A 17,939-nucleotide genomic window follows, 5' to 3' on the forward strand; every position below is an offset into this window, starting at 1 on the left:
TTTATTTTTTTTGTTTTTCGAGACAGGGTTTCTTTGTGGTTTTGGAGCCTGTCCTGGAATTAGCTCTTGTAGACCAGGCTGGTCTCGAACTCCCAGAGATCTGCCTGCCTCTGCCTCCCGAGTGCTGGGATTAAAGGCGTGCGCCACCACCGCCCGGCTTGATGGTTTTCTTAAAGTACTAAATTTTCTGACTGGAGGGAAAAGCACTGGAGAGCAGCTCAGTTTTACCATTACCCTTAATTCCAAAAGCTGTGGCCATGCACCATCTGGACAAAAATCTACTCTTTATAACTGAGGCAGCCCAGGAATATAAGACCAAGGAACTGTCATCAGATATAGAGCCTAAAATAAACCTGTCACTGACTGGAAGTGGGAAATGGCCCCAGGATATAGCAATAGAAAGTAGGGGACAGATACTCCACAAACTTCAGGAATCTAAAATTCAATTCATAGAGTCCTTAGACAATTTGATAACTTAGATAAAACTACATTTCTCAGAATAACGTCAGAATCTGATAGTTTCAAATCTATGTTCAGTAGTAGATTACCCTCTGGAGACATATCTGTGATGGAGATTGTTGTTAAAATTGAGAATTCCAATTTGATAACCACAGTTGTACAGAGTATCAGGATGGTTGATGAATAAGACTTTTGAGAGTCAGAATAGAGGTAATCTAATACTGTGTACTTACCCCACTTCCATTTACTTGGACTGAAAGACTCAGCACCCCAGGGCATGTGGGTTGTGGAGTTTTAGACTGCTCCAACACTTCTATTTAACCTGGTGTTTCTCCCTTTACTCCCTTACTTTTAGTAGTATTGTTAATTTAATCTTTTATATTCCTCATACATCTATCTGATTCTTCTATGAATTTTTTAATTTTTGGACAATTTATTTTCTCCCCTTTTTTGACTTTTTAAATTATAAACCTTGTGTTTTCTCCTTTATTCCTTTATTATAACTTAGCAATATTTTGACATTGTCATACCTTATAAAGGACTTTTATGTGTTTCTCATTCCATTTTACTCATCTATTTTATTTATTTTTTTGCACTAGGAAATATTTCTCTTGCTTTTTTCACTTCTTTCATAAAACTTTTCTTCACTCTTTTTTTCTTGTTTTTACTCAACCTTGCCTCTTTCCTGTTCTGTTACTTCTTCCTTTATTTCATTTTATTACTATTTCTACATTTTCTGTGAAAATCATAATTGCATAATAAATTACTTATTTTTGAGACCTTTGGTTCTATGATGATGGCTTATACACTAGTAGGCTTAAATCTCATTTTAAGCATAATTTTGTATTTTCTTTGTTGCCAATAGAGCAATTAGTTGTTTCTTTTCTGCCTCAATCTGGAGAGTGAGACCTCATCAACAGCCTGCTCATTAAGATCTGTAAATGATAAGGAAAGAGATATATAAGACAACAGATAAACATTCCTAATGCTGCAATCCATTAGCAAATGTATTAAAGGATTGCAGCATTAGGAATGTTAACAACCACAAAGTAGGAGTCTTCTCAGGGAATCATATTGTTTTGTTTTTCATGTTTCTTATGTTTCTGTGTTTCAATTTGTTTATCTGTTGGCTTATATATCTCATTTGCTAATGGGTTTGGCACCAGAGGTTTCCTGTGCTGTGGTGTATTTGCTGCTACACGGAGATGATGAACTGAGAGCTTTAGTGAGCTGGGAAACAAAAACATGAAGGCAGTGACCTATGATGATGTGCACATCAACTTCACCTGAGAAGAGTGGGATTTGCTGAATCCTTCCCAGAAGAATCTCTATAAAGATGTAATGCTGGAGACCTACAAGAACCTCATTTCTATAGGATACATTTGGGAAGACCATAACACTGAAGAACATTGGCAATGTTCTAGAAGAATGCAAGGATTGAAAGAAACCAAAATGGTGAGAAGAAACTTTCAGTGTATACTCAATATGGTAAAGCCTTTTCTAATGACACCCTCTTTCTAAGGAATGATAAAAACACATACTGGAAAAAAACAGTCTAAAATTAAGCAGTGTGGCAAAGCCTTTGCTTATCAAAGTTATATTCAAGTGCTTAAAAGAAAACACACTGGAAATAAATCCTATGAATATAAAAAAAATACATTTGCTAATGACTTCAAAAAGGATACAAACAAACATGTGAATTAAGTGAGGATATTAGTTCAGACCTTTCAGAGGAATGTCAACATCATCTGTTTGGAAATTCATTAAGGAAACTGATATTTTTTTTTTTAAAAAAAAGGATAATAGAAATGAAAAACTGAATTAGAATTTTTTAAACCACAGGAAAAAGCATCACCAGTAGACTCAACTAACACATGAAAATATTACAGACTGATCCCCCTGTGTCCTCAGAGGTTCTCTGATGCGACTGTGACTGCACAGAACAGATCAAGAGGTGAGTGAACAGCTCTCCATCTGGACAGCCCAGTCTCTAGACCTTAGGCCTTGGGGCAAAACCCCAGGCACCGTTCCCACCTGCCTCAGGTCCACTAGCCAGCCATCAAGCAAGCCTACTACAGGAAGACTTCTCCAGCAATCTTGTATTAATTGGACCCTGTAATCTACAAGTACCACTGTGGGGACCCACAAATGTGAGCCTATTTCACCTTGACTGGAAGTCAGAGAGTTTGTGTTTATTTTTGCTCTTTTAAAGTTGTTGACAATAGGTGTGGCTAAACACACTGACCTAGGTTGACCTTGGTGTTCTGTACATTAAGTTTGCCCCTTCATTTAAAATAGGATGTTTGACAAAAGAGGTGGTTGCATACAGGACACATGGTCTAGAGTGTAATCACTGTCTTTCCTGCCCAAAACATCAAATGCTTTACTCAGGAAATAGTGGCTTGATGTCTCAAGTACTGAAGCAAGGAACTATTCTGGCTGTCTTGTGTCACGTTAAAGCAGTCTTTCTTTACCGTCTTCCCCATTTTATATTGGTGTGTAAAAGCATATGAAATATAAACTCAGGCAAATTAAACATTCTGTATCCACTGAGTTGCTCTCCCAGGACTATCCTATGTGTTTTGTTCATCTCTGTTCTTCCTATCTAACATTTCTAATCCATACACCTCAATCCTAAAACGTACGAACCCATGTATCTTGACCACAGCCCAGGTCACTGTCAAAAACATGTGGTTTATGACATCCCACTCTACACCCAAACCCACCCATCTCCATCACAATTCAGTGATACCATCTTCCACCATCACAGTTCTAAGATACCATCAGATACCTGTCAGAATGGTTAAAATCAAAATCACCAATGATAGCTAATGCTGGAGAGGATGCAGAGTAAGGAGAATACTTCTCCATTAGTGGTGAGAATGCAAAGTTGAAAAACCACTCTGGAAATCAGTATGGCAGTTTCGTAGAAAACTGGGAATCAACCTACCTTAGGACTTAGCAATACCACTAATGGTCATATACCCAGAAAATGTGCAATCATACTACAAGGACATTTGTTCAACTGTGTTCATAGTAATAGTCAGAATCTGGAAACAACCTAGATGCTCCTCAGCCAAAGAATGGATAAAGAAGATGTGATACAATTACGCAATGGAGTACTACTCAGCAGTAAAAAACAATGACATATCAAAATTTGCATGCAAATGGATAGAACTAGAAAAATACCATTCTGAATGAGGCAATCCAGACCCAGAAAGATGAACACAGTATGTACTCACTGTGGATATTAGATGTAAAGCAAATGATAACCAGCCTATAGTCTTTGACCCCAGAGAAGCTAGATAACAAAGAGAATCTTAAGAGAAACATATATGGATACCTCTGGGAAGGGGAAATAGACAAGATCTCCTGAGAAAATTGGGTGCATGGAGTTGGGGCAGAAGGGAATGTGGAAGCAGAAGGATAGAACAGGATGGAGGTAGCAAAGACGATGTATGTGTATATATTTGATAGTTTTGAATGTATTTGGCCTCCATAACCTCATAGGGAGTGGCACTATTAGGATATGTTGCATATTTAAAGTGATTGTGGCTGTGTAAAAGGAAGTATGCCACTGTGTAGGTGGGCTTTGAGGTTTCTAATATTCAAGATACCACCTAGTTTAACAATCAACTTCATGTTTGTATAAGATGTAACACTCTGCTTCAGTACCACATATGGTACACATTGCCAGGTCTATGCTCCACTTTATGATCATAATGGACTGAACTGAAACTGTAAGTGAGCCTCCCTCAATTAAATGTTTTCTTTATAAGAGTTGCTGGAGTCATAGTATCACTTTACAGCAATAAAAATCTTAACTAAAACACATATATATGTACATTTAATGTATATAATACTTTATTTTATGTTATTTTTATGGTGGTTTGCCTGTATGTATGTCTGCTTTAATAATAACCAAAAAAATGAAAACAGCCTACACTTTTTACCTAAAAATCTAAAAATACAGGTGAGTCAACTGTATATATATATGAGAAATTCAACTTTGTTGCTTCTAGGAAACATCTTAGAGTTTGGTATTTCTTCTTTCAGAGAGCAGAAACCATTTCAACAAGCAAATAAAAGCAAAAAATATGCTGGAAGAATGTTTGTGAAATCTGATAGAGTAACATTCCAACAAACATGTGTCAGAAGAGATGAAGAACGGCCCTAAGTTTTAATAAAGGGAGCATTTACCAAAAATATATATCAGTTATAAATATATAAAAGTGAAGTTTCTAACCTCATAAAACCTTGCAGATAGATATAAAAGAACTGATGGATGCTCATGCAATAATGATAGATGAAATCAATACTACACTCTCAGCAACAGATAAGTCATGTGGAATAAAAATAAACAAAGAAACTTCAGAGTTTACCTGCACTATATATTACATGACCTGTTGGATATTCTACCCAGTTATAGAATATAGAGTTTTTCTTTTTTATTGTTTTTATTGAGCTATACATTTTCTCTGCTCCCATCCCTTCTTCCCCTTCCCCTTCTACCCTCTTCTCCAATGCCCATAAACCCAACTTAATCAAAGATCTTATCTTTTTCTCCTTTCTATGAAGATACATTTATGTATCTCTTAGGGTTCTTCTTATTGTCTACATTATCTGGGGAAGTAGACTGTAGGATGTTTTTTCTTTGCTTTGTCTAGAAGCCACTTATGAATGAGTACACATTATATTCATCTTTCTGAGTTTGGGTTACCGAATTCAATATGTTTTTTTCTCTAGATCTATCCATTTTCCTGCAAATTTCAATTTGTCAACATCCTTAGCCATTCGAGAAATGCAAATCAAAATAACTCTGAGATTCCATCTTACACCTGTCAGAATGATTAAGAAAAAAACCACTCATGACTGCTTATGCTGGAGAATATGTGGGACAAGGAAAATGTTCCTCCATTACTGGTGGAAATGTAAATTTGTACAGCCACTATGAAAATAAGTATAGCAATTTCTCAGAAAATTAGGAAAACAATCTACATCAAGACCCAAGATTACTATTTAGGTTACTCAAGAAATATTTAAAAATACAAAAAGAATCAAAATAATTTCTTATTTCTTATCAGATTATTATGGAATATAACACTAAATTAATAATAAGATAATCCAACTAAATGATGGAACTATATAGAGATTAAGTATTCAAGCTCAACTGATAATGCACTTTAGGAAAGAAATCAAGGAGGAAATTTTAAAGTTCCTGAAATGAACTGACATGAAACTGAAATTACCTTTGGAATTTATCAAAGGTACTTCTAAAGGAAAATGTAAAACCAAGAGTGTTCAGAGTAAAAACTCAGGTCACAAATAATTGAATATATTATGTACCTTAGGATCTTCAGAAAACAAGAACATACCAAATTTAAAAGTAGTGATTGGAAAGAAATAATAAAGATGAAGGCAGAAGTTAATACACTAGGAATACACAGAACTCTGCCAAGACACTGCAAAACAAAGAACTGCCTCTGAAAAACAAGTAAGCCTAGCAAAGTCGAGCCAAACAGAAGGAGAGTGAGTAGGACACAATAACATGTGCTAAAGAAACTCAGAGGTTATTAGAAAATACTTTGAAATTTATATTAAAAAAACCCTGAAAAGCCAAACAAGAGGAATAAATTTCTATACACAATGACCTACAAAACCAAAAGCAAGATATCAAAATGAATTTACCAACTTCATAAAAAGCAATAATATTGAAGTGGTGATAGTCTACAAGCAAGGAAAATGCTAACCAGACCATCAAACTCCTCCAGAATTTTAAAGAGGAATCAATAAGATAAAGATATGAAAGATATATGAATAGAAAGGTAGAAGATAAATTTTCCTGTTTTCAGAAGAAATCACACCACTCTGGAAAAAAATTCATATACCCTCTATCATATCATGCACAGCTGAAAAATAACCTCTAGCAAATGAATAGGATATCAAATCAATTGACTAATTCAGTGGATTTTCTAAATAATAATAATATTTTTACAGAGAAAAAATTAACAAAGATATCCCATTTACAACAGTTTCAAAGGTAAACTAATTACTTGAGAATATACCTAGGTAACAAAAATATCATCTATAGTGAAAAATTTCAGATGCTGAACAAAACATTGAAGAAGATACTAGAAGACAGAAAGGTCTTCTTAACTCTTAGCTTGCCATAATTAATATAATATGTTGACTCAATGATATTCTTTGAAATTACAATGACACACTACAAAAATCTAAAAACAGATTCATAAACTTCATTTGGAAATAAAAGAGACCAAGGATTGCCAAAACAACCCTGAAAGAAAGGAAAACAATGGAAGTATCACCATACATGGCATCAAGTTCTATGACAGAAATATGGTAGCAAAACACAAAGTATTAGCAATGAAATACATACATTGACCAGTAAAATTAAAGATAAGATTTGGAAACACATCCATGCATTTGTAATCACCTAATTTTTGATGAAGGTGCCAAAACACAATTTGTAAAAAGAGCCTTTTTAATCCAGTGATAAGAAAACTGGATATCCACATGTAGAATAATAAATTTAGATTTATATCTTTCAAAATGAATTGAAAGCCTTAATATAAAGCCATGTAAATTTTAAAACATGTAGAGAGAACCTGGAACAACTCTTCAAGATACAGACAAAGTCAGTGTGTCAGAAAGTAATCCATTAATTTAGGAAATAATCCCATAAATTGACAAATGGGATTGGAAGATTTGTAAAAAGTCTCTACACAACAAGGAAAACTTTGAACAGTGTGCAGAAATAGATTACATATTGGGAGAAAATCTTTGTCACCTCTGAGATGACTAAGCCTCAATGGTCCTACGAACAAGCCAGACTAGACTGATAGTAAAAGCATGCATACTAGATATTTTCTGAAAGCCAGCCTGGGTCTGTCAGAAGGCAGCTGACAATAGCAGCTGAGTCTGAGAGATGATGTGGACCTATGGACACTGACCACACCCCAGCAAATGCTGGTTCAGTGGATCCTTCCACCTGGGCAGGGTGGGGGATATATAAGTCTTACTTCTTCCTAAAATTAATGGAACTTATTTCAACCTGTGCCCAGTGCCTGCATCATTGGTTCTGTACCTACTTCCCCCTCTCTTTGAAAAGACACCTGCTTGGACCCTGCAACAGTCACCTACACATGTAATTTAGGATTGATATATAGAATCTATTAAAAAATAAAATTTAGACATCAAAAATTAAATAAGCAGTAAATAGGCAAATTAATTGAATAGACAGGTCCCAATACAAATACAAGTGTTCTATAAATATGTAAAAAGAAGGTTCACAATTGAAAGCCATTAAATAAATTTAAAAGTGTACACAAATTCCATCTCAACAGAGTCAGAAAAGCTATCACCAAGGAAACAAAGAAACCAAAACCAAATATGGAGAGGGAGCAAGAAATGAAGAAGCTTTGTCATAAGTGCAGCTACTGTAAACATCAGAGTGAAGAATTCTCAAAATATTAAGGCAGAACTATCATATGACTATAATATCACTCTAGAGTATAGACTCAAAGGAAGTTTAGTCATTAAACAACAGAGTTTCACAGTCATATCTGTTGCTGCTATATAAACAGAAGAAACAAAGACTTTATTCAAAGGTAGAAGAAGAATTAAATTATGGAATTAAGTCAATAATTGAAAAATGGTTTTTGAACTTATCATATTAGTCAGCATAATACAGATGCACAATAATAAATGCCACATGCTTTCTTTATATGCAGGTGTGTGTGTGTGTGTGCATACATACACATTCAAGTGTGTAAAGGGGACTGTTTGAAAGAGGAAGAGGATAAGTGATTGAGATGGAGAAATAATGGTGGAGGGCAATTGGGATAAAAACCAGTGAAGTACATACATGTATATACTTCACTGGTTTTATGTATATATATACATATATATATTTGTATATTTATAAATGTATATGAGAAAATAATAATAATAATAAAATAAAAACCTAAATTTTACCTCTAGATTTTTTTAATGAACAACATCACCATAAACCCAATGTAGGAGGAGGCTGCTAGTTAGTTCCCAACCGCTTAGTCCCCAAATAATTACACAGAAACTATATTATTTAAATCACTGTTTTGCCCATTAGCTTTAGCTTCTTATTGGCAAACTCCTACATCTTAATTTAACCCATTTCTATTAATCTCTGCATCACGATGAGGTTGTGGCCTCCCAGCAAAGTTTCATTATATCTGTCTCCAGTGGCAGTTCTATGGCGTCTTCCTGACTCTTCCTTCTTTACATATTAATTTAACCCGTTTCTATTAATCTGTGCATCACCACATGGCTATGGCTTACTGGCTAAAGTTCCAACTGCCCTCTCTCTCTGGCGGGGCTACATGGCTTCTGTCTTGACTCTGCCTTCTATCTCCCAGCATTCAGTTTAGTTTTCTCTGCCTACCTATAATAACTGAGCAGGCCCAAGACAGTTTTCTTTATCCATTAATTGTAATCACAACATACAGAGGGGAATCCCACATCAAATCAATCCATCCTGTATTTCTCTCCTTAACCCCCATCTCCCAGTCAATATCCATCCATTTTTCTTCTTCTACTAAATGCTGGTATTTGATGTAGTGCAGGCTGGAGTTTAACCAGTGTGTCAATATTTAAAGTATTCTGTAAGAGTTTATTTAGACATGGAGTTTAGATAGAGGCTGGTCATGGTGGAGTATGCCTTTAAACCCTACAGAGGCAGTAGATTTTAGGAATTTAAGACCTACAAGAGCCAGTTCTAGGAGCCACAGAGAAACCCCGTCGAGAGAGAGAGAGAGAGAGAGAGAGAGAGAGAGAGAGAGAGAGAGAGAGAGAGAGAATATCTGGAGGTGACTGAAAGGGGGGTGAGCCTTTTACAGATTGAGAGGCTTGCTTTTCTTCCTCTTACACTTTCCTATTTTATGTCATTATTCCCTGAGGCTTTAAGCCATGTGTGTTCTTCTTTAAATAACTTCACAAGATAAAAGCCAAGCACACCAAATCACTAGGTATTGATGCCTATCTGTAAAACATAATCACAGTGTGTATAGATTTACTTTCTTCCCCAAGGCAAGATGCTCCCTGGCACCTGGGGTGGTGGACCCCAGCATGAATGATCCGCTGTTGGCAGTCTTTTCATACATGAAAGCTTACTGACCAGTCATATAGGAAAACAATCCAACAATCCTCACATTTGAGTTTGCTGGACAATTATAAATCCAGAAGATCGAAGAATTCTTATTTGGCATTGCCTGATCTATGAATGAAGTTCTCACAACTGCCAATACATCACCATTGACTATGTTTGAGTAATTTAAAATTCATCAAAATTTAAAAGCAAGTCCTGTGGGCGGGAGAGATGCCTCAGCAGTCAGATGAACTAACTGCTTTTTCAGAGAATTCATGTTTAGTTCCCAACACTTGATTCACAACTATCTGTAACTCCAGTCAGGAGATCCAAAGTTCTTTCTAGACTCTACATGCGAGTAAAATAACCATGGATACACATGCAAGTAACATACAACCCACACAAAAAATAAAAAACTTCTTTTAAAAAATTACAGTGCCTTGTCAGACATGGTGGCTCATGTCTACAATCACAACACCTAGAAGGCTTAGACAGAAGGGTTTCTGTGAGTTTTAATGAAATATGAGCTACATACTAAATTCTATTGCCATCTGAAATACAGAACAAGACAATGTCTCAAAATAAAATATCTTCTCCCTAAAATAAAACCTAGTTCCTCCATCACAGAAGTTATTCTCAGAAACTTTAATAAGTAAATCCGATATGTGGACATAATGTTGATTAATAAGTACAGAAAATTTCTGACTCCAAGAAAATTTCTCTTGCACAATGTTAGATCTGGATGCAGTAATGTTGCTGAATCTTTTTTCTATGAGGTATGGAGACCTCTCCATTTATAGTTTAGTTCCCCTTGGAAATTGACACATCAAGTGGGAAAGAGTCCTAGACTTTGAAGTTTCTAATTTATGACTGCTATCCAAATCTGTTACCTTTAAATATAACTCCTCACTTGCCTAAGAAATAATAAACTGTATTTCTAAATGTGAAAAATTGTCTCAGTACCTGATGCTCAGTGCATGTTAATGTATTTGTGGTAAATGAATGGAAGTAGGAAAAAAAAAACATCCTGCGTGAGGAAACCAAGTCCTTCAATGACAAATACTACATTTTCTGTCTTATATGAAGATGATGGTCTTTAAGCTTTAAATGTATTTATAATCTGTAAAACCATAGAAGTCTGGATTAAGGATAGGGAAGAAGGGGTTCTCCCAGGAAAAGGAACATAGAATGTCATATTATAAAAACAAAGGCAAAACTAGAATATGAATTTTAAATCTGAAAGGGGATGTGAGTGCAGCATCAAAGAGGTAATCTTGGATGGACAACTAATACTAAAGGACCTTTGAAAAGCACACAAAAGCCTACTACTGTGAAAGCATCATTCATATACACATGTATGGAAAGAATTTAAATAGAGCCACCATATAATGGGAAGGGGATTATGCTCCACTAGACGTCTTATATATAACCGCCAGTACCAGCAATGGGTTGTATCATTTTGAATTACTAGCACAAAGATTCCTAAGGTACTTCACAAACACCACAGGCTATTGTCAAGGCTATTAGTTGCTCTCCACAGGGTGACAGTAAGACCTTATTCCTGAAGACAACACTTGGTTATGTCATTGAATATAAAGAAGACTGGCTAGTGCTTGACCAGAAGATTCACCCCTAATTAGTGTTAATTGTGATGGTAGTGACTTTTGCCACTACTGTAGGAGAAAAGAGAAATCAACATCAACCAGCTACAAATCTTGCAACTCGTAGCACTGACTTTCCTATTATATATACAGGTGTAATAGTGGCATGGTTATAATGAAAGCAACTTACCACTTTTGATTGATTTAGGATCCATTCAGTGAAACTCAGTCTATTTCCAACACTGTCACAGAGAGCAGAAACTTAAGATGAGATATGTCAATGGCCAAGATGAAAAACTGCTATTATAATTCTGCTGAACTATACACATCAATAATGTGACTCCTAATAACATATTGTTATACACAAAGATCAATGCCTCACTCAGCCCTCATCAGAGAAAGTATTTTTTTCCCTGTCAGTACCTGGAGATCAACATAGAGACCCATAACTGGACAATGTGCAGAAAGTGAGAGACATTGGAGCATTTAATCCTAAGTGTGATGTCTTCATCAAACCTCTCCTCTCAAGTTTCATTAATCTATGTGGAAGTGGAAATGGGGTATTATGTTTGCAAAAGCCAGAGATGGTGCATGCCTCCAAGCAAATAGTGTGTCTAGATAAAACATGACTAATATACATACCAACTCATAGAGCTTATGGCTGTTCAAATAGGAACTGAACATGTACAAGTCAGACAGGGTCACAGCATTGAGAGGGGAAGTTGACATGGGGTCCCAACCCTAATCAAGAAGCTATCTGAAATTGATAACTGCTGACAAAAGGAAAATCAGCTTTTTTCCTCCAATGGAGTAGTACCAGGTATATCAATCACAACTCCAGGAAAAGCCTTATACCCAAAATAGTTGTTCAACAAAAATTAACTCAGTTGTTTGTTTGTTTGCTTATTTTCTTTTAGGGTTATTGTTGTTGTTGTTTGCTTGGATTGTTTTTCTTTTTAAAGAGAGACAGAATTAATTTGGGTTGGTAGGGTGCTGGGAGGAGCTGGATGGGTGGGGGACAAGTAGAAGGGAATGGAAAAGATGATAAAAAATATACTGTATGAAAAAAAATAATTTACAAATGAAGAAAAAAGATAATTAGAAGGCAGTTGCATCTCAATGCTCAATCAGCCAGATACCGTCATGGTAAACTGACACAGTGTTGCGACACAGATGGCTCCACAGTCTTCTTCAAGGTGAATGATTATAAAGAGGATGAAGAAAAGTTTCTTCATATATGTAAGGGGCCATCCCAGAAGACACTTGGAATGAATCCAGCTAAAGATTAAAACAGTGTCTAAATATTGCAAACCCTTATGAAGACAAAAAAGGAGAGAGGTATTGACTGTTGAACTCCTCAGCTCACACATGAGAACATAGCATAGATACCAAACAGGATATTAGAAAATGTGTTTGTATGTCAGTCCAAATGTGTACATTCAGCTTTAGATAACTATCATTTTATCTAGCTTATCTTATTTTCAAAATTTTAGATGTTCAAAATGATGAAATTTGTTGCATCCAAAATTACCAGTGAATCAGAACTTAGAGTTGTTTTGATGCTTTTCTCCACAGGAAGAAATTACAATGGACACCATTGCTAAGATGTCACAGCCAGTCTTTTCCTGGGACATGCCCCCTTCTCTCCAAGAGATTACACTCAATAGAGAAGTCTTCCCAAGTGATCTCTTGGATCAGGTCATCTATCAGAGCCCCCAAATGACAGATTTTGCACAAACAGAGTCAGATGTATAGGAAGAAGCTCCGAGTCCCCTGCTTCTGGTTCTAACCCCTTGCTTCAGTATGCCAGGTCCACACTCAGTAGGCAAAGGAATTTTTTTTTTGCTCAAATGACTAGTTTTTGCCAAAAGAAAGTAAATTCCATACAAAGTCTCTTCTATGTCCATCATCTTCTATGAAGTAAATTGGTGCTGCCAGAAGCAGATGTGTCTCACTGTCATGCAAAATCTTATGTTATTAAACATATTAAATATAATAATTTATAGGTCTTTAAAGTGTTTGAGGATCATCTCTCTGAATATATCTGTGTATGACCTTGAAAATATACTCAACATGACTATAAATTTGATTATTATAGATGACCTGTATTTCTTAATTATACATTACATTTTAAAACAAGCTACATAAGCACAATACATTAAACAAAAGTAGAAACATAATGTAGCATAACAACATTAACCTTAAATTTGTATCAATAATATAATACCAATATGAAATATTTTGAGATTGGAAGTTGGTTTTTGTATAAAAGTAGGTTCAATAATTTATCCTTTTATTTTATTATTTCTATGTAATATCTCTCTTTTCGCCTTTAGAAAGAGATATCTAAATTTAACTCTTTTGTTTAGCTTTATTATTTGTCTATGACAAATAACAAACTGTAACCAACTCCCCTTAAATTATAACAAACATCCATAAACCATTTTGGGGGGCAGGGTATGGGGGTCTTGCTCTATAGACGAATTCCTGTTGTTTGGGAATGCTGATATCTTTGGGGAAAATTGAGAAAATCAGGATAATTGTTAAATTTTGGCTAGAGTAGTCTATGAGCCTGGATTATCTCAGCCAGCATCCTTGAAACTGTTCTGGATACAGAAACCATACTCTCTGTGTATTTTCCATCTTTATATGGATTATTATATTTTTATATATGCATTCCTTTATTATTTTAAAGTATTGTTAATCTGATTGTTTTTACCTGTTCTCTCTCAAACTTTTGTACAACTTTAAACACACTATAACCTGTTTAGAGGTTGTTTTTTCACATCTGAATCTGACTTCACTCCATGTCTGCAATCTTTTTCTGAACACATGAGTATTTAATAGCTAAGTGCTGTGGCTAGGATCTCCACTTTTATTTTGGCAGCTGGCTCCACCCTGCTTAGTTCCCTGAGAACATAGCTTTATGACAGAGGTATTAACTGGTGAGAGCCACACTTTATCATTCCAACTCTGGGGAGTTTTTGATTCATACTGCCACAGAGTAGTGTGTCCTCACCCCCACTGCTCATAAACCCCATTTCAGTAGCAGGGCCATGATGGGGGAAGCTTTGTTAACCAATCATCTTTAAGAAGTGGAACCTAGTTTTAAGGTGTAGCTTCCTGGAGCCTGAGAGAAAAAACTGGGGCACGGACCAGGTGAGCTCTCTCTCTCTCTCTCTCTCTCTCTCTCTCTCTCTGGTACTTTTGCGACACAGCTGAGCTTGGACTTCCCATTCCTGCTTTGTAAGTTTTCCCCTTTTAATAAATAAAAATATAATTGTTGTATTCTTTAGGTAGCCTTGTTATTTCCTATATGGAGCTAATGTCTACAGGGCCTCTTAAAAGAGTTGTATCTTTTTTATTTTTGGCAGCTAGCAATGGGCCAGGAAGTTGTCTCTTAAAGAAGCCTTGTCTCTGCTTGTTGCTAGCAAACAGAATCAAACCCAGAAATGCTAGTTACCAAGAAGCTACATTTGACTACATTTCTGTGTGTTTAAGATCTTTCCTTATACTTTTGAAGGCCTTATGTGGAAATATTGGGCACCATTTGTAGGTGGAATTTTCTTTCCTGTCCACCAATTCCCAAATAACCAGCACTGATAATTAATACTAATGATAAATGTTTGGCCAATAGATCAGGTTTTTTACTAGCTAACTCTTACATTTTAAATTAACCTATTATTCTTATCTACCTTCACCTTCTACCATGTGTCTTCTTGCTTACTAGCTAATTTCCTACACTGCTGGCTTTCTCTTCATCTGATGTCATCTCCTCTGACTCTGCCCATCTTTGTTCCTATATTTCCTGTTTGGCTAACAGCTAGTCAGCTTCTTATTAAACCAATTTGATTGACAAATCTTTACAAAATGCAAAAGTATTATTACACAGCAAAGCAGTTTGATCCACTAGTCATGGCTTGAGCATATATGAGACCCCAAAGCCTACTTCCACAATGATATACTTTCTCAAACAAGGTCATATTCACTCCAACAAAGTCATACCTTCTAATAATGCTACTCCCTTTGGGGAACCATCTTCTTTCATACTACAACATTTCACTCCCTGGCCCTTAAACACTGTAGCTATATACAATGCAAAAATGAATTTGGTCCAACTATAAAAGTCCCGATAGTCCATAACAGTCTCAAACTGATATAAAATCTAAAGTTCAAAGTCTCTTCTGAGATTCATGCAATATCTTGCTATAGGAAATGCTACAGCCAGTAGCCTTTAAGTTACCCGCCCACTTGGGGGTGACCTCTTATACTATTTATACCAATGTAAAGGGTACATCTGGCCTCTTTTCTGACTGTGGGATTTGGTTGCTGTTTTCTGTTCCAGCAGAGAATATTGATTTGTGAGTCTACCCCAAAATAAATAACCATCTATTATTCTCTGAGCTAGTGTAGGATTTCTTTTAAGTGTACTTATTCATCTGGCACCCATGTGGATTCAGATTCCACACTTACCAGGTGGACAGTGTAAAGGCCTAACCAGTCCGTGGCCCAGAAAGTTCGCAACCCTGCCCCCATGGCTTGCTTTTAACTAATCATTTTTTGTAGAAACCCCACCACAGTGAAGTTTATCATGTGCAGTTACTTGGAAATTTCTCAAGCACACACACACCCCTGTCCCCACTGCCATGTTCCCTGGCACAATTCCCTGGCTTGGTTCCTTGCCACATGGCTACTTGTGCAGCGTCTGGTTCATGCTCTCTGCCCGTGAGTTCTGGCCTTTTTGTTCCAGGTATGGAATTGATTTAATTGCTTTTAATTTGTCAAGCAAAATATGTTTCTCAGTATTTAACCAGTACCAAGGCAGGAAACTAAAGCAGTTCAGGACCATTTCTGTCACCACCAGTTGCATTACTGCTTGTCACAATTCTGCCACCATGACACCTGCTGGACAATAAAGATTATTACAGCTAAAACAATTTACCAGATCTCATAACAGGTAATTAATAAATTAATGTCAGACTACATTAATATAGAAACTTTTAGTAACTTTTTTGCTAATACTATGGATTGTATTCTGTGAGGCTCATATGGTTATGGTGATACTTCCATTTATTGGATATTGAGACTCAGTTTTTTCCTTCATATTATATAATTAAGAAAGAATGTGGCACTTTTAGGAATGGTACAGTGTTTACAGACTAATAATAAACAGCTAGTTTACAGGATTAATGTCATCAAAAATCAAATGTTACCTAAAAAATTAATACTAAAATTGAAAAGGGTAACATTAATTTGACAGACAAAATTGAATCCACATCTGAGGCTAGTGAGAAATTATCTGAAAGAATTCATACTGCTAAACCAGGCGGTGGTGGCACATGCCTTTAATCCCAGCACTCGGGAGGCAGAGGCAGGCGGATCTCTGTGAATTCGAGGCCAGCCTGGACAGGCTCCAAAGCCACAGAGAAACCCTGTCTTGAAAAAAACCAAAAAAAAAAAAAAAAAGAATTCATACTGCTAAATTTTAAAATAAAAATTTGTTAAAAAGTTATGATAAGTTAGCAGGTAGAGTATCTCTCCAGGATGGCAATCTGCATGCTCTCCAAATAATGTCCAAGGATGAAGTGTTATCTTTAAAGGAGAAACTTCAGACCTTGGTATCACATGTGTGGAATGAGGATCAGAGGCTAGGTGCCTCAATGAAATCATTAGAAATATATACAGGCCAGGAGATTCAGGCTTTACAAAAGACAACAGTAAAATGATTTGAAATGATTAAGGAAATTATTGAAGCTGATGAACAGGGAAAGAGGGCACAAGGACAGGGTTCAACATTGCCAGTAGTAGTCAGAGATGACTTACCCAGGGTTTTAGCTTCCTACACTGTAATCTACTTTGACAAAGCATCAAGTTCTAAAAGCCCAAAAGAACCCAAAGAAAGTAGATGGATACCTATAGAATTGAATGATCTAAAAGAAATTAAACAAGCAGTAGTATCTTATGACTTGCATTCAACATTTGTTATGGAGATGGTTAAGGCATGAGCTTCTAGCAATAAGCCTACCCCACATGATTGGCTTCAGTTAGTTTTAGCAGTCCTAAATGATGAGCTCAGTTGATGTTTAGTTGTTATTTCAAGAAAGAGGTTAAAATTTTAGAACAACAGGGAAAAGCAAGAGGACTTGAGACTTCCCAAGATCAAATTCTTGGTGAGGACACTTATGCTGACCCACAGAATCAGGCTCTTTATGAAGAACAAATCTTGTCTTTATGCCACAAAGCAGCCTTCAATGCTTGGGACAGGATTCAAGAACTAGGAAAATTGAAATTGAAACAAATTGAATCATATACCAGGGTTAAACAGGGTCAGAGAGAACACCTTAGTGACTTTTAAAAAGAGTAGCTAAGGCTGTACAAATACAAGTAACAGACCCAGACGCTAGATGAGTGCTTATTGTATCTCTGGCTTTTTGGCTGTGGGATTTGGTTGCTGTTCTCAGTTACAGCAGAGGATATTGATTTTGAGTCTACCCCTAAATAAATAACCACCTATTGTTCTCAACTCTGAGCTGGTGTGGGATTTCTTTTAAATGTCCTTCTTCAATCTCTTAAATGTAATCTCTTCTAAATGCAAAATAAAAACAGATCACATACTTCCTGTTGTGAGAATTCAATTCTGATATCAATTTTATTGGGATAAGTTAGCCCAATGGTATGGTCTTCTCTGGGGGTGCATGTCATGTATAGCCAAGTAAAAGTTGAGTGTAGAGTGAAGG

The 17,939-nt window shown here is 36.1% G+C and overlaps 1 pseudogene; it reads left to right on the top strand.

The window, feature by feature from the left end:
- Window positions 1-1,704: 1,704 nt before the first annotated feature.
- Window positions 1,705-12,957, top strand: LOC106143889 (annotated as a pseudogene).
- The last annotated feature ends 4,982 nt before the right edge of the window (window positions 12,958-17,939 follow it).

Source organism: Microtus ochrogaster, chromosome 10, assembly GCF_000317375.1.
Source record: "Microtus ochrogaster isolate Prairie Vole_2 chromosome 10, MicOch1.0, whole genome shotgun sequence".
Classification (NCBI taxonomy): Eukaryota; Metazoa; Chordata; class Mammalia; order Rodentia; family Cricetidae; genus Microtus; species Microtus ochrogaster.